The sequence below is a fragment of the Cebus imitator genome, unplaced genomic scaffold (assembly GCF_001604975.1).
Source record: "Cebus imitator isolate Cc_AM_T3 unplaced genomic scaffold, Cebus_imitator-1.0 Scaffold234, whole genome shotgun sequence".
NCBI lineage: Eukaryota > Metazoa > Chordata > Mammalia > Primates > Cebidae > Cebus > Cebus imitator.
Genome location: NW_016107549.1, coordinates 253,433 through 273,406, shown reverse-complemented (window position 1 = coordinate 273,406; position 19,974 = coordinate 253,433). Strand labels below are relative to the sequence as shown.

General features: G+C 49.2%; 1 long non-coding RNA gene across 1 annotated transcript in view; it reads right to left on the bottom strand.

Moving 5' to 3' along the window:
- LOC108281926 overlaps positions 1-1,178 on the bottom strand; it is a 13,245-nt gene extending 12,067 nt beyond the window's left edge. Inside the window, exon 1 of the long non-coding RNA XR_001816207.2 lies at positions 1,072-1,178. This is a non-coding gene — a long non-coding RNA (uncharacterized LOC108281926). The remainder of the gene's footprint in view (positions 1-1,071) is intronic.
- Between the last annotated feature and the right edge of the window lie 18,796 nt (positions 1,179-19,974).

The window sequence follows — 19,974 nt, the reverse complement described above, 5'->3', positions numbered from 1 at the left end:
AAAAAAAAAAAGTACCCTTTCCTCTGGGCAGATGCAGTGTGTGGTGAGGGGAACAGATGATGTCAGCTCCTGCTGTAGCTTCTGTCCAGTATGCTTGTGCAGTGGGCAACTTGCACAACTATTCTTGGCAGTCCTGCTTGTGTCCCCCATGTGTTGAGCAGCTCAGAAGGTAGGGGGGGTGCTATGAAGACCAAGTAACCAGAGGCTGGACCTCCACATCCAGGTGTTTAGAGGGCTAAACCCCAACCTCTGTGCCCAGGTCACTGCTGGTAAAAAAATCTGCCAAGGAACTGAACTGTTCTAGGTAACACCCCCAAATCCCCCTCCAGGTATCCCCAGCAGTGTCTCCCTTGCTCCTCCAGACTGGGGGCACACCCTCACCTTCCCCAGCCCCCTCTGCACGTTTCCACCCCGCCAGGAGTCCCACACTTGCCTGCTTCTGCCAGCCTTCTCTCCCTCTCTCTCCAGAACAGCGGCTATTTTTATTTTTCCTTCTTATTAAATTTCCAACTTCGGCAAACACCACGGCCCCTGCCTCGCCGCGCCCCCCCTTCCCTTAGGGCGGATTTGATTCACTTGCGTTTTATTAACAGATTAAAAAAAAAAAAAAAAACTCGCAGCTGCCACCACAATGTGACTTTCTCCGCTTTCCTGGAGCTTTAGGGAACCGAGAACTGGGCTGCCGGATCCCTCTCCGGGTTTAAATTCGCCCTCCTCCCCGCTCCCCGGGACCTTTCCATCGCAGCCTGAGCCGCGAGGCCGGGAAGGGGCTGGGGAGTGAGGCTGGGTCTCGTCCTGGGTTTTGGGGGGAATGGGATGGGTGTCAGGCCTGATGCGGTCCCCCAGCCAGGGCCTCGTCGCCAGGCGGAATTGGAAATTAAAAAAAAGAAAAAAAAAGCAATCGGAGGGAAGCCCCGCGCCGCAGACCTTGGGTGCAAAAGGCTTCGGGTGGGAGGGGCAGCCTGGGGGGTGAGGGCTTAGAGTTGGCGCCTCTCGCACAAAGCTGGGGCGCCCCCGCCCTCTCTCCCTTCGGAGGGCTGGCAGGCGGCCTTGGGAAAGGTGGCCACCTACCCTAGCCCGGCTCGCTCAGTTTTCTTTCCTCCTTAGGATATTCTGATTCTGGTGCTGACTCCCAAACCCGAGAGCAAATTGCTTCCTCGTGCCCCCGGGGTGTTTTCTCCCCCCACTTTTTTTTTTTTTTTTGGTTGTGTGGCAGTCGCCATGGCAACCAAGAACCCAGCTGCACTGCACTTCGCTGGGATACAGGATGGGGTAGGGGGGTGATGGGAAAACTAACTGGGTCATTTAGGCCAGGACCTTCCTACCCTCCTCTTTGCCCCCTCTCTTAGTCCTCCACCCCTCCTCCACACCACCTGGCCCAGCCTTGATCAACAAGAGGCCAGGCTGCTCCGTCTTACCCATCTGGGTGGTTGAGCCGCCGAGTCTTCCTTCTGGGTCCTTCTGGGTCATTCTGTTCCGGGAAGGTCCTTCATTTGGCCCGAGGGCTAAGGCTCAAGCTCTCGGTGAAATCCGTTTTCCCTTCCTTTCCTCCACTATTTAGTCCCTCAATCAGGTGGTCTGGTACGGTTGGGCAGGTTGGACACTGCACAAGGGGACACTGAGTAGGTTCAAGCTGAGCTCCTGGTTTCCCTTGCTCCTTTGCTCCATAGCACACTACAGACTAACCTCTCCTGTGCCTCACTGACACCAACTCTGTTTGCTATCAGCCGAGCCAGTAATTTCAATAAAACATTTCAGTACTGGTCACACCCCAATGCAGAGCAAGAAGGGAAGTTCAGTCGGGAATTTGGGGTCTTGAACAACTCAAGCCACAGCTCCTGTGGGAGCTTACAGAGAGCAAACCTGGGCAGAAATAACTTCTACAGGGGCAAAAACTAGGGTCGAGGACTATAGAATGCCTTGGGGTACTCAGAGGGAGGCAGGGAATGATTATCAAAAGCCCCAAAGGAATCATGGGGCTGATCAAGTTGCTTCCTGGATCCAATTCTACCTCCCACCATCTATACTGTTGGTCGACGTGGGTCCTCCCACTGGAAGGTGGAGCCTATTTCCACACCCCTTGAATCTGGGTTGGTCTCGTGATCTCCTTTGGCCAATCAATGGATCGCAGCAGAAGTGAAGTCAGTTCCCAATCTAGGCCTGGAGAGGTGCCGCAGGTTTCTGGTCAATGTCTGGAAACCCCGCCTCTGTCAGGTGGCCACGCCCCAGCTAGCCTGCTGGAGGATGACGGAAGAATCCTGTTATCCCAGCCCAGCCGTCCCAGACCAGCCTACAGCCAGCCGGGCCCGAAATATACGAAAAGACCCAGCCTGGATTAATAAAGTCTTGGACCCATAGACATTGGCGGTTGAGCCCAGCCTGCAGCCTGCGAAGCCAAAATTAACGCTGATTTTCCTAAGCTGCTGGATTTGGGCGCTGTTAGGCAGCTTTTTTTTTTTTTTTTTTGAGACACAGTCTCACTTTGTGGCCCAGGCTGGAGTGCAGTGGCGCAATCTTGGCTCACTGCAACCTTCCAGGTTCGAGAGATTATCCTGTCTCAGCCTCTCGAGTAGCTGGGATTACAGGCACAAACCACCATAGCTGACTAATTTTTGCATTTTTAGTAGAGACAGGGTTTCGCCATGTTGGCCAGGCTGGTCTCGAACTCGTCTCAAGTGATCCGCCCGCCTGGTCCTCTCAAAGTGCTGGGATTACAGGCACGAACCCCCGGGCCCGGCCTTTGTTAGCTTAACTGGCAACAGGTAACTGACAAGGAACCTGGGAGGCACAGGTGTGCCTTGGTCAGAACTTCCCCACGAAGGAGTTAGACCCAGATCCTGGGGGCTGTGAAACTGTCAACTCTTTAACTTCCTGAGGAATCCTTCTTTTTTGTTTTTCGGCATGGCCTTCCAATGAAATGCCCCATTTTCCTTTTTTTTTTTGAGACAGAGTCTCACTCTCGCCCAGGCTGGAGTACAGTGGTGCGATCTCGGCTCACTGCAACCTCTGCCTCCCAGGCTCAAGCGATTCTCCTGCCTCAGCCTCCCGAGTAGCTGGGATTACAGGTTTGTACCACTGTCCCCCACTAATTTTTGTATTTTTAGTAGAGACAGCGTTTTGTCATCCTGGCCAGGCTGGTCTCGAACTCCTGACCTCAGGTGATTCGCCCGCCTCGGCCTCCCAAAGTGCTGAGATTACAGGCATGAGCCCCCACACCTGGCCTCCCATTTTTTCTTTCCTTGGTGTCTCTGAATTGCGCCTCCTCTCCTCTCTCTTTCTCTCTCTCACACTTCCTTCCAGCCACACCAGTCTCCTAACTGATTTCTACTCCTCCATGCTAGTTCCCATCTCGGGCCTTGGCACCGCTGTTCCTCCTGCCTGGAACCCTGTTCCCCCAGATCGCTGTGCATCCTCCCCTTTTACTCCTTCAGGTTTCTGCTCATGTGCCTGACGCCCTGAGATCCCCTCCTTAACTCAGATAGGGATGTCGCCTTCCAGGCCCTCACCAACCTGCTACTACTCCCAGCGGGAGCACATCATGTCCAGCCTAGGACGCTAAGGCTGACCCTGGGTTCAGATAGGAGCAGAACAGCCCTCCACAAAAACATGCCTTTTTAGGGCCGGGCGAGGTGGCTCATGTCTGTAATCCCAGCACTTTGGGAGGCTGAGGTGGGCGGATCACGAAATCAAGAGATTGAGACCATCCTGATCAACATGGTGAAACTCCGTCTCTACTAAAAACACAAAAATTAGCCGGGCATGGTGGCGCACACCTGTAGTCCCAGCTATTCGGGTGGCTGAGGCAGGAGAATCATTTGAACTCAGGAGGCGGAGGTTGCAGTGAGCCAAGGTTGCACCACTGCACTCCAGCCTGGTGAGAGAGCAAGAGTCTGTCTCAAAAAAAAAAAAAAAAAAGCCAAGGTTGCACCACTGCACTCCAGCCTGGTGAGAGAGCAAGAGTCTGTCTCAAAAAAAAAAAAAAAAAAAAAAAAAGACAAAAAAACTCAGACATTTCTCTTTTGGGCTGGGCGCAGTGGCTCACGCCTGGAATCCAAGCACTTTGGGAGGTTGAAGTGGGTGGATCACAAGGTCAGGAGTTTGAGACCCACCTGGCCAATATGGTGAGACCTCGTCTCTACTAAAATCACAAAAATTAGCTGGGCATGGTGGTGAGCGCCTATAGTCCCAGCTACTTGGGAGCCTGAGGCAGGAGAATCGACTCCCAAGTAGCTGGAATTACCTGTGCCCGCCACCACAGCTGGCTAATTTTTGTAGTTTTAGTAGAGACAGGGTTTTACCACGTTGGCCAGGCTAGTCTCCAACTCCTGACCTTGAGTGATTCACCCGCCTCAGCCTCCCAGTGTGCCGGGATTACAGGTGTGAGCCACTGTGCCCTGCCACACAAAAACATTCCTCATTCACCTTTCCCCTAATGATTTTACTATCCATGGCTAATCATGCCCTAAATCCATGATTTCTTTGTTTTTGTTTGTTTGTTTTTGTATTTGTTTTGAGATAGAGTCTCACTCTGTCGCCAGGCTGGAGTGCAATGGCATGATCTCGGCTCACTGGAACCTCTTACTCCCTGATGTAAGGGATTCCGCCTCAGCCTCCTGAGTAGCTGGGATTACAGGCGCACACCACCGTGCCTAGCTAATTTTTGTATTTTTAGTAGAGATGGGGTTTCACCATATTGACCAAGCTGGTCTCAATCTCCTGACCTCATGGTCCGCCCGCCTCGGCCTCCCAAAGTGCTGGGATTACAGGCGTGAACCACCGTGCCTGGCCTTTTTTTTTTTAAATTAAGAAATGGGACCTCACTACGTTGCCCAGGCTGGTCTCAAACTCCTGGCCTCAGGCGACCCTTCCACCTCGCCCTCCCAAAGTGCTGGGATAAAAACCGAGAGCCACGCCGCCTGGCCTGCAGGCGCGACTTTCATTACAATTTGCAAAATACTGCATTCCCAGTTTATCACAGCGTTTTCCCATTTATACATCTGTCGTCTCCAACAATCTGGAAACCCCTCAACAGCAGAGGCACAGCCACAGGGTACCAAAGAAACGTTTGCGGAAAGAATTTGAATTCAGGAGATGGAGTCTACTGGGGGAAGCAAACAAACAAACAGGTATTTGTTGTTTAGGGCAAAGGAACACGGCACCATTTCTCCCGCTTCGAGGATCAAAGCCTGCTCCAGTCCAATCTCCTCTGGATGCCAAGCCTGGCCAAAAGTCCCAGGACGTGGCCTGGCCCCCTACACATCAAAGCTTTCCCTCTTCTGACACCATCACCACCCCATGGACCCAAGACCTACAGGGGACTGGGGAGAAGAGAGATCGACTGTCTATAGGTATCAACATTGCTTTCCTTCTTAATTTTTTATTTTTTATTTTAAACCTCCCCATAATTCAAACGTTTCTCTTATTATCTTCTGCCGAGGGAAAAAAATTAATAACATGGCACAATATAAAATACTAAATTAAAGGCATTTTGGAACCAGCAATTATTTCATAAGCTTCTCTTTTATTGCCACGCTAATGTGCCTAATTGCTATCTTAATGAGGACATTAATTTCTGGCTAATGTGATGTTATTATAGAAATTGCAGTCAATCTCTTAAAAGGGGGAAAGTGCTAGAAAGCTGTCCCACGAGGCAGAGGCTCTGGTCACCCTGCAGCTGAGGGGCAAAGGAGAGGGGAGGAGACGGTGCTGGAACCCGGGCCAGGAGTGGGGGAAGGATGGGGCTGCTGGGAGCCAGAGGGGGGAAGGCAGGGGCTTCTGCGGAGCATAAAGCTGCCCAGGGAGGCCCTGATCTGAAAGCCAGCTGCTGCCATGCCTGGGGACCTAGGAGATGGAACTCTGAATCAGGGGAAAGTGTCACAGCAATAATAAAACCCGACGTCAGTGACATCAGTGGCAGGCACCGTAGAGGCTTTTCCTATGCTAATCCTTGCAATAGCTCTATAAAATAGTGTCATTTCCCCCATTTTACACATGGAAGAACAGGGAGGTTGAGTAACTTACCCAAGGTCACACAGCTATTACATGGTAGAGATGGGATTTGAACCCAGCACGTCTGGCTTAACTGCCGAGCTATGCTGCCTTTTAGCCAGCACCCCGAGACCATCGATAATAATAATTTCAAACATTTATTGAGGGTTTATCACGCACTGGCTGTGAGTCAAGCCTTTTGCACACACCGTCTCTTGCACACAGGGCTCCATCTTGGAGGGAAAGGTTCAGTGACAGCCACATCTGAGCACTCCTTAATATACAAGGAGGACGAGGTGAGCCTCAAAGCTGGGGGCTGGGGCTCCACCTCCCTCCCCACAAGGAAGAAGAAATCCATTGCAGGTGGCGAGACATCAGGGCACAGAGAGAAGTTTCTTTCCTCTGAGTTGCACCTTATGGCAGGTAGCTGTGGCGGTCAGCGGAGGTTGTGAAGGCAAATGGTCTGGGTTAGAATTCTAGCTTTTTCCACTGGGTGAGTGGCCGACCCTCTCTGCACCTCAATTTCCTCATTTAGAGATTAGGCCAAGGGGCCAGGAGCCATGGTTTACGCCTGTAATCCCAGCACTTTGGGAGGCCCAGGTGGGCAGATCACAAGGTCAAGAGAACGAGACCAGCCTGACCAACATGGTGAAACCCCGTCTCTACTAAAAATACAAAAATTAGCTGGGCGTGGTGGCACATGCCTGTAATCCCAACTACTCGGGAAGGTAAGGCAGGAGAATCTCTTGAACACGGGAGGCAGAGGTTGCAGTGACCCAAGATCGTGCCACTGCACTCCAGCCTGGGAGACAGAGTGAGACTCTGTCTCAGAAAAAAAAAAAAAAAAAAAAAAACAAGGAGCCACTTTTCAATTCCAACAGTTTATTATTTACATAAACAGCAGAAGGAAGGGAAGCCAAAAGTGCCGGTTCCTGTGGTCCTTGTTCCGTACTTCGAAATAATAATAAAACAACAGCTGGCAGGTGCAGTGCGCGGTGGCTCACGCCTGTAGTCCCAGCACTTTGGGAGGCCGAGGTGGGCAGATCACCTGAGGTCAGGAGTTCAAGACCAGCCTGGCCAACATGAAGAAACCCCGTCTCTACTAAAAATGCAAAGATTAGCTGGGCGTGGTGGCAGGCACCTGTAGTCCCAGCTACTCGGGAGGCTGAGGCACCAGAATCACTTGAACCCAGGAGGGGAGGTTGCAGTGAGCTGAGATCCCGCCACTGTACTCCAGTCTGGAAGACAGAGTGAGACTCCATGTCTACAAAAAATAATTTTAAAAATCAGTCGGGTGTGGTGTTGTGCAACTGCAGCCCCAACTACTCAGGAGGCTGAGGTGAGAGGATCGTTTGAGCCCAGGACTTTGAGGCTGCAGTGAGCCGTGAACATACCGCTGCACTGCTGCCTGGGCAACAGAGAGATCACTCTCGTCTCTAAAAAAACAAAAAAAAGGGAAAAAACGGCCAGGCGCAGTGGCTCATGCCTGAAATCTCAGCACTTTGGGAGGCTGAGGCGGGTGAATCGTCAGAGGTCAGGAGTTCGAGACCAGCATGGCCAACACAGTGAAACCGCATCTGTACTAAATATACAAGAAAGCCGGGCGCGGTGGCTCGCACCTGTAATCCTAGCGCTTTGGGAGGCTGAGGTGGGTGGATCACCTGAGGTCAGGAGTTCAAGACCAGCCTGGCCATCATGGAGAAACCCCATCTTTAAAAAAAAAAAAAAAAAAAAAAAGGCTGGGCGCGGTGGCTCAAGCCTGTAATCCCAGCACTTTGGGAGGCCAAGGGGGGTGGATCACGAGGTCAAGAGATCGAGACCATCCTGGTCAACATGGTGAAACCCCGTCTCTACTAAAAATACAAAAAATTAGCTGGGCATGGTGGTGCGTGCCTGTAATCCCAGCTACTCAGGAGGCTGAGGCAGGAGAATTGCCTGAACCCAGGAGGCGGAGGTTGCGGTGAGCCGAGATCGCGCCATTGCACTCTAGCCTGGGTAACATGAGTGAAACTCCGTCTCAAAAATAAATAAATAAATAAATAAAAATAAAAATCATGAAAGCACACAGAGATATTCTCCCTATACTTTCTCAAGAATTTAAGGCTGGGACTGGTTCTTTTTGCAAAAAAAAGTGGATTAGGAAGCATCATGGGGTGTGAAAGTCCTGCTAGCTAGCGCCTCTCTGAGAATTTTTTTTTTAGACCGTCGCTCTGTCACCCAGGCTGAAGAGCAGTGGCACAATCTCGGCCCACTGAACCCTCCACCTCCCAGGTTCAAACGATGTACTAAATATACAAGAAAATCCGTACCTGGGATTACAGGCCTGCGCCACCACACCTGCCTAATTTTTGTATTTTTAGTAACACGGGGTTTCACCATGTTGATCAGGCTCGTGTTGAACTCCTGACCTCATGCTTTGTCTACCTTGGCCTCCCAAAGTGCTGGGGTTACAGGCATGAGCCACAGCGCCTGGCAGAATTGATTTTTTTTGAGACAGAATCTCGCTCTGTCACCCAGGCTAGAGTGCAGTGGCGCAATCTCACTGTAACCACTGCCTTTTGGATTCAAGCAGTTCTCCTGCCTCAGCCTCCCGAGTAGCTGGGATTACAGGCATGCACCACCACGCCCTGCTAATTTTTGTATTTTTAGTAGGGGGGGGGTTTCACTATGTTGGCAAAGCTGGTCTCGAACTCCTGACCTCAGGTGATCCGCCTGCCTTGGTCTCTCAATCTGCTAGGAATACAGGCGTGAGCCCCCACGCTCATACTGAGACTTGGTTTTTTTTGAGGGATTAGAGGGATTGATGGTGCAGTAAAGGAAGTCACTTTCTCACTAGTGGTTCTGTGGTACGGAAGCCAGGGCCAGGTATCCATGGGGCGAGCGGGCGAGATGCTCCAGGCCACCCAGCCGGCCAGAGGAGGAGCCGATTCCAGGTCTTCCCAAGTCTCTTTGCTGTTTAAATTTTTTTTGCTCCTTCCAATGGGGAACAGGGAAGGGGGAGGCTGTGAGATTGGAACAGAAGCGTCCCAGACTCCAGCATCCAGAGGCCCTGAGCAGTCATTCCCCTCCCTGTGCCTCAGTTTTCTCATCTATAAAATTGGTAGCTGCAGCCCAGAGAGGCAATTTGTAAAGTTCTGCTGTGTTAGTGAGGGTTCTCCAAAGACACAGAATCAACAGGACACACGGACACACACACACACACACACACAACCATTCTGCTTAATGACTGCAGGCTTGTGGCCCAGGCTGGAGTGCAGTGGCGTGATATCGGTTCACTGCAACCTCTGCCTCCTGGATTCAAGCGATTCTCCTGCCTCAGCCTCCCGAGTAGCTGGGACTATAGGTGCGTGCCACCATGCCCTCCTCGTCCCCCACCCACAGACAGATTTATTTATTTATTTATTTATATATTTAAAGACAGTGTTTCATTTTCTGTTTTTTGTTTTTTTTTATTTTAATGAGACAGGGTCTCCCTCCACCACCCAGACTGGAGTGCAGAGGTGGAATCATAGTTTACTGCGACCTTCACCTCCTGGCCTCAAGTGATCCTCCCACCTCATCCTCCCAAAGTGTTGGGATTACAGACACGAGCCACCGCACCTGGTGGATTTCTTTTCTTAGAAAAGCAATCCGTGCTCATGATAAAATGCAAGGAATTCAAACCCTATCGAAGGGGAGCATACTGAATGGAGTCCCCTCCAGCGCCTCCCTTCCCCTAATATAGCTCTGCTAAGAGCTGCCTGGTGCATCCGCCCTGGCATTTTCTATTTGCACACCAGCTTCTATACGAATATCCTCCCTTTCACTTTCACAAATAGGGATCGTTGCAGGCACACAGTTCCATGATAGCTTTTTCCAGTTAATTATATACCGTGGACATCTTCCCCAAATCAGCACACCCAGACCTGCCTCATTCTGCTTAATGACTGCAGAGTATTGGAAGATGTGCCTTAAGAGGGAGAGAGAGAGAAAAAAAAAATGATAGGTTTGGAACGTTCCACCTGGGAGTCCCAGATCTGGGCTAATGGGATGGGAGATCACACTCCAATTCCTCCCCGTCTCTTCTGGCTTTTTTTTTTTTTTTTTTTTTTTTCTGGTTTTATCGCCCAGGCTGGAGTGCAGTGGCGCGATATCGGTTCACTGCAACCTCTGCCTCCTAGATACAAGCGATTCTCCTGCCTCAGCCTCCTGAGTAGCTGGGATTACAGGTGGGAGCCACCACGCCCAGCTAATTTTTGTATTTTTAGTCCAGACGTTGGCCAGGCTGGTCTCGAACTCCTGACCTCAGGTGATCTGCCCGCCTCAGCCTTCCAAAGTGTCGAGATTACAGGCTTGAGCCACCGCATCCGGCCTCTTCTGACTTTTCCTTGTCTTGGGAACCAACGCGGTTGTAGTCTCTGGCCAGCTCCATTTGAGGGCGACAGACAGGCTTGTGTCTGGGTCAGGGTGGAGGTGCCAAGCTCCTGTTCCAGCCATCAGCAGTCCGTGGAGAAAAGAAAAAGCCAAACCAAACCCCAGAGCTAAATCCACTTCTTGGGACGTAGTTTGTTGGGACTGGGACCTGCTGTGAGGCTCTGCAGACCTCACGGCCGAGGGCAGTGGCCATGAGAAAAGGCTAGGAAGATGCGGCAGGGCAAATCTATTTCCACCCTGGGTGGTCACGTGCTTCAGAGGGTCAGCCCTGATTGGTCCACATCCATCTAATGGTCCATTTCCTCGTTGGTAATTGGCTTAGGCACCGCGCACCACCTGTTTTTCAAGTTTTATTGGCACACAACTGTGCTCATCTGTTTGCATGTCGCTGGAGGCAGCTTTCACTCAAGGACAGAACCAAATACAGATGGTCCCAACTTAAAGATGGTTGAACTTACAATGTTTCAACTTTACAAGGGTGTGAAAGTGACACGCATTTGGTAGAAATCCTACTTTGGGCACCCATACATTGTGTTTTTCACGTTCAGTATAGTGTTCAAAGAATTATGTGAGATATTCAACACTTTATTTTAAAATAGGCTTTACGTTAGATGATTCTGGCCACCTGTAAGCTAATGTTAAGTGTTCTCAGCCTGTTTAAGGTAAGTTAGGCTAAGCTATGATGTTCACTGACTTATGTGTATTCCATGTATTTTCAGCTTGTGATCTTTTCCCTTCTTCTTTTTCTTTTCCTTTACCTTTTCCCTTCCCTCCCCTCCCCTCTCTTCTCCTCCCCTTCCCTTCTTTTCCCTTCCTTTTGAAACAGAATTTTGCTCTGTCGCCCAAGGCTGGAGTGCAGTAGTTCGAACACAGCTCACTGCAGCCTTGAACTCCCAGCTAAAGTGATCCTTCTACCTCAGCCTCCCAAGTAGCCGGGACTACAGGTGTGTGTCACCACACCTACGTAATTTTTTAAGTCTTTTGGTAGAGATGGGGTCTTACTATGTTGCCCAGGCTGATAAACTCCTGGGCACAAGCGATCCTCTCACTTCAGTGATGTTTTCAGTTTACAGTGGGTTTATTGGAACATGTAGTTGCAACAGAGAATGTTTGGCCTGCAAAGCTGAAAATATTTACTATCTAGTCCTTTACAGAAAGAGGTTGCTGAGCCCTGGGCTACTGTATGTCCACAGCACGTCCTCCCTACCCCACTCTGCCTGGGGGCTTTCTCCTGGCCCTCATGTGGGACAGGTCAGAAGTGCCTAGGGCGCAGCCCTCAGTGTATGGGTGGTAACTCTCGAATATCTCAGCTTCGGCCAGGCGCCATGGCTCATGCCTGTAATTCCAGTACTTTGGGAGGCCACAGCAGGTGGATCACTTGAGGTCAGGAGTTCAAAACCAGGCTGGTCAACAGGTCGAAACCCCATCTCTACTAAAAATACAAAAATTAGCTGGGTGTGGTGGCACACGTCTGTAATCCCAGCACTTTGGGAGGTTGAGGTGGGCAGATTGCTTGAGAACAACATGGTGAAACCCCATCTCCACTAAAAATTAAAAAATTACTGGCCGGGCGCGGTGGCTCAAGCCTGTAATCCCAGCACTTTGGGAGGCCGAGGCGGGTGGATCACGAGGTCAAGAGATCGAGACCATCCTGGTCAACATGGTGAAACCCCGTCTCTACTAAAAATACAAAAAATTAGCTGGGCATGGTGGTGCGTGCCTGTAATCCCAGCTACTCAGGAAGCTGAGGCAGGAGAATTGCCCGAACCCAGGAGGCAGAGGTTGCGGTGAGCCGAGATCTCGCCATTGCACTCCAGCCTGGGTAACAAGAGCGAAACTTCGTCTCAAAAAAAAAAAAAAAATTAGTCAGTCATGGTGGCAGGTGCCTGTAATCCCAGCTACTTGGGAGCCTGAGGCAGGAGAATGGCTTGAACCTGGGAGGCCGAGGTTGCAGTGAGCCGAGATCATGCCACTGCACTCCAGCCTGGGTGACAGAGCAAGTCTCTGACTCAAAACAAAAGCAAAAACAAAACCCTTAGCTCCCTCTCCACTTGGGTGGGTTGTCTCCAAGATACATGTGTCACAGTCTTCACAACGAGCCTCAGCAGGACTGGAACCCAGCAGCTCTCAGCAGTAACTACTTATTTATACTTGGGATGGGCTGTTCTCATGTTCCTGTCTCATTTTTCTTCTCCCCATCAGTGATTCCTGGACTCAGTTTTAGTCTGCTAGGGCTAACAAAATATCACAAAACAACACTAATTTTCTTACAGTTTTGGAGGCTGGGAAGTCCAAGATCAAGGTGTCAGCCAATTCACTTCCTGGTGAGGGCTCTCTTCCTTGCTTGCATATGGCCGCCTTCTCAATGTGTCCTCATGTGGCCTTTCCTCAGACTGCACACAGGGAAAAAGAGCGAGCTCTGTGCTGTCTCCTCTTCTAAGGACACCAATCCCACTGAACAAGGGCCCCACGCTTATGATCTCACTTAACCTAATTACCTCCATCTAATTACCTAAAGGATCCATCCCTACATACAGCCACACTGGGGGTTAGGACTTTAACATGTGAATTTGGAGAGACATGCACTGTTCAGTTCCATCCCAGATAAACTGCTTGCACTCAAATTCTTACTCCTGGATCCACTTCTGGGAGGCCCCAGATCAAGACAGCACATGACAGATTTCAGGTTAGGGAGACCTGAAGGCAAGCACCAGGAAGGCGTTCCTTCCTTCTGAAAAGAGGCATGTTTAAAAGTTGGTGTCTTCTTCCTCTGGAACCTGCTATTTCTGCATGTGATGGATGGACTCTTGGAAGCTGTCTTGGGACCATGAGGAGGGAATACCCTTAGGACAAAGCTGAGATGCTGGGGAAGGTGGACTGGACAGACAGAAAGAACCTGGTTGATGGTATCATGAGGCCACTGAATTAACCAACTCTAGAGCTGCCCTAACCCTGAATTTATTGTTCTGTGACATGGTGACTATTATTGTTTACATCAGCTTGTGTGGGGTTTTCTTCCTTTCTGAAAGGGGGTGAGGCCTGAAGTGGAAGGGTGGATGATTAACCCAATGGAGTAAAGACAGGCACTTCTTTTTTTTTGAATAGAAGAGATTTGCTCATACAGCTGAAAAACGTACACCTTTCTGGTTGGGGGAGATCAGAGCAGGGGTTGCAGCAGACAGAACATTTTTGTTGTTGTTAGCACATAAGAGAACCCTTACCTGCCACAACTAATTAAGAAGAGAAGAGACTGGGCATGGTGACTTATTCCTGTAATCCCAGCACTTTGGGAGGCTGAGGCAGGAGGATCACTGGAGCCCAGGAGTTCGAGACTAGCCTGAGCAAGACGGCAAGATTCTGTTTCTATTAAAAGATCTTTTATTAATTAGCTGGGCAATGTGGGGAGCAACTGTAGTCTTAGCTACTCAGGAGGCTGGGACCAGAGGATCCCTTGAACCCAGGAGTTTGAGGCTACAGCGAGCTATGACTCATGTCACCGCACTCCAGCCTGGGCAACAAAGCAAGACCTTGTGTCTGAAATTTGTTTTTTTGAGACAGTCTCCACTCACTGTGCACTCTGCCTCCTGGGTTCAAGCAATTCTCAGCCTCCCGAATAGCTGGGATTACAGACATGCACCACCACACCTGGCTAATTTTTATATTTTTAGAGGAGTTTTATCAGGTTGGCCAGGCTGGTCTCAAACTACTGGCCTGAAGTGATCCACCTGCTTTGGCCTTCCAAAGTGCTGGGATTACAGGTGTGAGCCCGTGCACCCAGCCTGAAAAAAAATAAAAATAAAAAATAAAAAAAAAATATATATACACACACACACACACACACACACATATACATATATATATATATAATTTTTTTTTTTAAAGAAAAGAGAGTCTGCCGGGCGCTGTGGCTCATGTCTGCAATCCCAGCACTTTGGGATGCCAAGGCAGGTAGAGCACCCGAGATCAAGAGTTCGAAACCAGCCTGGCCAACATGGTGAAACCTCATCTCTACTAAAAATACAAAAAATTGGCTGGGCATGGTGGCACACGCCTGTAATCCCAGCTACTGAGGAGGCTGAGGTAGGAGAATCCCTTGAACCTGGGAGGCAGAGGTTGCAGTGAGCTGAGATCATGCCATTGCACTCCAGCCTGGGCAACAAGAGTGAAACTCTGTCTCAAAAAATGAAAAAAAAAAAAAGTAAAAAATTAAAAAAGATATTTGCTCACACAGCTGAAAAAAGTACAGCAGGAGTATATCTTCAGGTGCGAAGATGTATCACACCTGAAGTGTATCTTTAGCACCAGTATATCTTTAACTGGATCCAGGTGCTGAGAGGACATCACCAGGAGTCTGTTTCTGTCCATCTCTGTCATAGATTTGTTTACTCTAGTTGATGCCACAGCAGCCATTTTTAGGCCTGAGCTAAGCTGTCTGAAACCCAGTTGTATCCCATCACCTTTGGCCCAGTTAAAACTTCCCCTTCCTGGTCAGGTGCAGTGCCTCCTGCTTGAACCCGGAAGGCGGAGGCTGCAGTAGGCTGAGATCGCACCGCTGCACTCCAGCCTGGGCGACAGTGTGAGACTCTGTCTCAAAAACAAAAACCAACAACAAAAAAAACCCCAACCAACCAAACGACAACAACAAAAACTTTCCCTTCTTGGCTGGGTGGTGGCTCATGCCTGTCATCCCAGTCCTTTGGGAGGCCAAAGTGGGCAGATCACCTGAGCTCAGGAGTTCAAGACCAGCCTGACCAACATGGTGAAACCTTGTCTCTACTAAAAAATACAAAAAAATTTAGCTGGGCATGGTGGTGCCTGCCTGTAATCCCAGCTGCTCGGGAGGCTGAGGCAGGAGAATCGCTTGAACCCTGGAGGTGTAAGTTACAGTGAGCCAAAATGGTGCCATTGCACTCCAGCCTGGACAACAAGAGCAAAACTCCGTCTCAACACACACACACACACACACACACACACACACACACACACACACACTTCCCCTTCCTGTGTGGTTGTTTGTGGTGTAGTTCACTTGTTCCTCATCTTACCCAAAACATATCACATCCCACAACTGTCAACCACACTGAAACCTAAAGGCCAACACAAGAGTTATATAAATAAATTCCCTCCTTTGCTCAAGTCTTCTATTTTTTTGGAGCCAGAGTCTCCCTCTGTCACCCAGGCTGGAGTGCAGTGGTGCAATCTTGGTTCACTGCAACCTCCGCCTCCTGGGTTCAAGTGATTCTCCTGCCTCAGCCTCCTGAGCAGCTGAGATTATAGGCGCGTGCCACCACACCTGGCTAATTTTTTGTATCTTTAGTAGAGACCGGGTTTCATCATGTTGGTCAGGCTGGTCTCAAACTCCTGACCTCATGATCCGCCCACCTCGGCCTCCCAAAGTGCTGACATTACAGATGTGAGCCACCGTGCCAGGGCCCTGTTGGTATTCATCAGTTTTTTTTTTTTTTTTAATTTTCTGAATTTTATGAAGCTTTGACATTTGGAGGCTTACTGATCCTGGAGAGACTGCCCCTCCCTGGGGTAGCTAATTCCGAGAGAGAGCAAACAACACAGCTGTGAGCATATGTTTAATATACAAACCAAACAGTCCAGAGCCCACACCCCCAGCTAGCTCCTTTATCAAACTCTCACACACCACGCCAATATTCCTCCTGCCCTAAATCACCCCAGGGTCAGGTATGGACAACTAGGGATCACCCCTATAACTCAGAGACTGCCAGAATTATTCAAATCATCAAATCTTCATTTTTATTTTTATTTTTGTGAGACAGAGTCTCACTCTGTTGCCCAGGCTGGAGTTCAGTGGCATCATCTCAACTCACTTCAACTCCACCCCCTGGGATCAAGTAGTTCTCCTGTCGCAGCCTCCCAAATAGCTGGGATTACAGGTGCCTGCCACCACACCTGGCTAATGATTGTATTTTTAGTAGAGACGGGGTTTCACCATGTTAGTCAGGCTGGTCTCTAACTCCTGACTGCAAGTGATGCGCTCCCCCTTGGCTTCCTAAAGTGCTGGGATTACAGGCACGAGCCACCTCGCCTGGCCTCAAACCAGTTTTTTTTTTTTTTTTTTTTAGATGGTGTTTCCCTCTTGTTGTCCAGGCTACAGTACAGTGGCGCAATCTCTGCTCACTGCAACCTCCACCTCCCAAGTTCAAGCAATTCTCCTGCCTCAGCCTCGCAAGTAGCTGGAATTACCAGCACCTGCCACCGCACCCAGCTAATTTTTTATATTTTTAGTGGAGACCGGGTTTCGCCATGTTGGCCAGGCTGGTCTCGAACTCCTGACCTCAGGTGATCCACCTGCCTCAGACTTCCAAAGTGCTGGGACTACAGGTGTGAGTCACCGCACCAGGCAAATCATCAAATCTTAAGCTTACTCAGTGTACCCACCCTGCCTTGCCTGTTCCTTCCCATAAAAACCCCCAATGAAAGTTCTAGACCATGTTCTTCCCTCTCCCCTCTGTCTCCTGACCAACCCCAGGGCTTGCCCACATGGCCCTGCCTGGTGTGCTGTGCCTCCTGTTTCTAGGGATCTGTGACTTACCTTCTTCCTTCACTACACTCATTTCCATGTCTGCATGTGTTACCATGCCTGATTAAACATATCCAAGGTACGTTTCTGAACAATGCTCCCTGGGCTAGGCACGGTGGCTCACACCTGTAAACCCAGCACTTTGGGAGGCCAAGGCAGGAGGATCACGAGATCAGGAGATCGAGACCATCCTGAGTAACATGGTGAAACCTCGTCTCTACTAAAAATACAAAGAATTAGCCGGGTGTAGTGGTGGGCGCCTGTAATCCCAACTGCTGGAGATGCTGAAGCAGGATAATCGCCTGAACCTGGGCGGCTGAGGTTGCAGTGAGCCGAGATCGCGACACGGCACTCCAGCCTGGGCAACAGAGTGAGGCTCCATCTCAAAATACAAATGTTTTTAAAAATAAAAATGAATATATATATATATATATATATATATATATATATATATATTTGAGATGCAGTCTCATTCTTGTCGCTCAGGCTGGAGTGCAGTGGCGCAATCTCGGCTCACTGCAACCTCCACCTCCTGGGTTCAAGCTATTCTCCTGCCTCAGCCTCTCCAGCAGCTGGGATTACAGGTGCCCGCCACCAAGCCCGGCTAATTTTTGTATTTTTTTAAAATAGAGACGGGGTTTCATCATGTTGGCCTGGCTGGCCTCGATCTCCTGACCTCAGGAGATCCGCCCTCCTCGGCCTGCCAAAGTGCTGGGATTTCAGGTGTGACATCGCACCTGGCCAAAAATTTTATTTTTAAATTATTTCTGTTTCTCTTTAACTCTCCCCTTTTTTCTTTTTCTCTCTCTCTTTCGCTTTTTCTTCCTTTGTACCAGCACTGAATAGGATAACGTGGATAAAGTGCTTGACACTTAGTGTGCCCTCATGAAATATGGCGACCACAAAGCCATGGGCTCACCTGTACACACAAAAAGACTACATTTCCCAGCTTCCCTTGCAGCTGGGCAGAGTCATGTGACTAGTTCCTGGCCAATTGGACACAGAGGAAGTGATTGTTCCAATTTTAGTTCGGGACCCTAAAATGTCCTTCCAGATCCTCCCTCTTTCCTCCTGCATCAGCCAATCAGACGTGGAGGATGAGCTTCTGGGGGTGGATGGTTTCTCTCTACCTCTGTATCTTTCTAGAAAATAGAGTGATAACAGCGTCTATCTCATAGGGCTATTTTATGAATTCAATTAAATGAATTAATATTTGAAAAGTGCTTAGAAGTGCCTAGCAAAGAGTTAAGGGCTATATATGTGTTAAATATATGTTTAAATGTATAGTTTAAAGAATAATAAAACAAGCACCCTTCTACCTGCAACCCAGGTTGAGAAACAAAATGTGCCTGATGCAGGCATTGATGAAATGAATACCTATATTACACAAAATTGCCATTATTAAATTATGATAAATGCCTCAAAGGAAAAGAACAGGGAGCTATGAGAATACCCAGGGTGGCCACGTTTTGGTTAGGAGGGAGGTAAGGAAAGACATCTTCAAGATACTGCATTTGATCTGAGCCAGGAATATGTAGAAATTAGCTGGTGGCAAATGGAGAGTGTAGCTTTCTAGAGAGAGGGAACAATGGGTGGAAGTCCCCAAGGTGGGCAAAAGTGTGGCATGCTCAAGGAATGTGGACAAAGTGCCTATGAGGAAGGAACAGTGAAAGAGAGCTGGGATGGAGGATACTGGCGGGGACAAAGGCCATGTTAGTTAATATCAACTTTATTCTAAAAGCCACAAAGACCAGGTGTGGTGACTCACACCTGTAATCACAGCACTTTGGGAGGCTGAGGCAGGACGATTACCTGAGGTCAGGAGTTCGAGGCTAGGCTGGCCAACATGGTGAAACCCTGTCTCTACTAAAAATATAAAAATTAGCTGAGTGTCCTGGCAGGCTCCTGTAATCTCAGCTACTTGTGAGGCTCAGGCACAAGAATTGCTTGAATCCATGAGGCGGAGGTTCCTGTGAGCTGAGATTGTGCCATTGCACTCCAGCCTGGGTGACAAGAGTGAAACTCTGGCTCAAAAAGTAAAAAACTTAAAAAGCGACAAGGAGCCACAAAAGCTTTGATCTGATGATTTGCACTTTAGGAAGACATCTTTACCCCCAGAATCCCACACACTGGCAGTGGAAGGGTGAATGATAAAAACCACTTTAGAAAATGATGTCATACTATTTCCTAAAGCTAAATACTCACCTCCCCCATGACCCAGCAGTTCCACTCTTGGGAAAATAGCTTCAAACCCGAAACTCTCCAAATGCTCATAAGAATAGAATGTTCCCAAGAGGGATATATTTTTTTTAAAGTTTTTGGCTGGGCACAGTGGCTCATGCCTGTAATCCAAGCAACTTGGGAGGCTGAGGTGTGGGAATCACTCGAACCAAAAAGTTTGAGACCAGCCTGGGCAACATAGTGAGGCCCCATCTCTACAAAAAGTTTTAAAAATTAGCCGAACATGGTGGCGAGTGCTTGTAGTCCCAGCTACTTGAAAGGCTGAGGTGGGAAGATCACTAGAGCCCGAGAGATCGAGGCTGTGGTGAGCCATGATTGCACCTCTGCACTCCAGCCTGGGTGACTGAGAGAGACCTAACTTTGTCTCTTTTTGTGTTTTAAATAGAGTGGGCTGGGTGTGTTGGCTCATGCCTGTAATCCCAGCACTTGGGAAGCCAAGGTGGGAAGTTTGAGCCCAGGAGTTTGAGACCAGCCTGGACAATGTAGTGAGACCCCCCATCTCTTAAAAAAGAAATAATCATATGAACAGATTGATGGAATACTATGCAGCAACGAAAAAGAGCAAACCATTGCTGTGTACTAACAACATGAATGAATCCCTCAAACTTAATATTGGAGAAGAGAAGCAAATAGAGAGGTGGACATAGATAATGATTCCATTCATATGAAGTTTCAGGCCGGGCGCGGTGGCTCAAGCCTGTAATCCCAGCACTTTGGGAGGCCGAGGCGGGTGGATCACGAGGTCAAGAGATCGAGACCATCCTGGTCAACATGGTGAA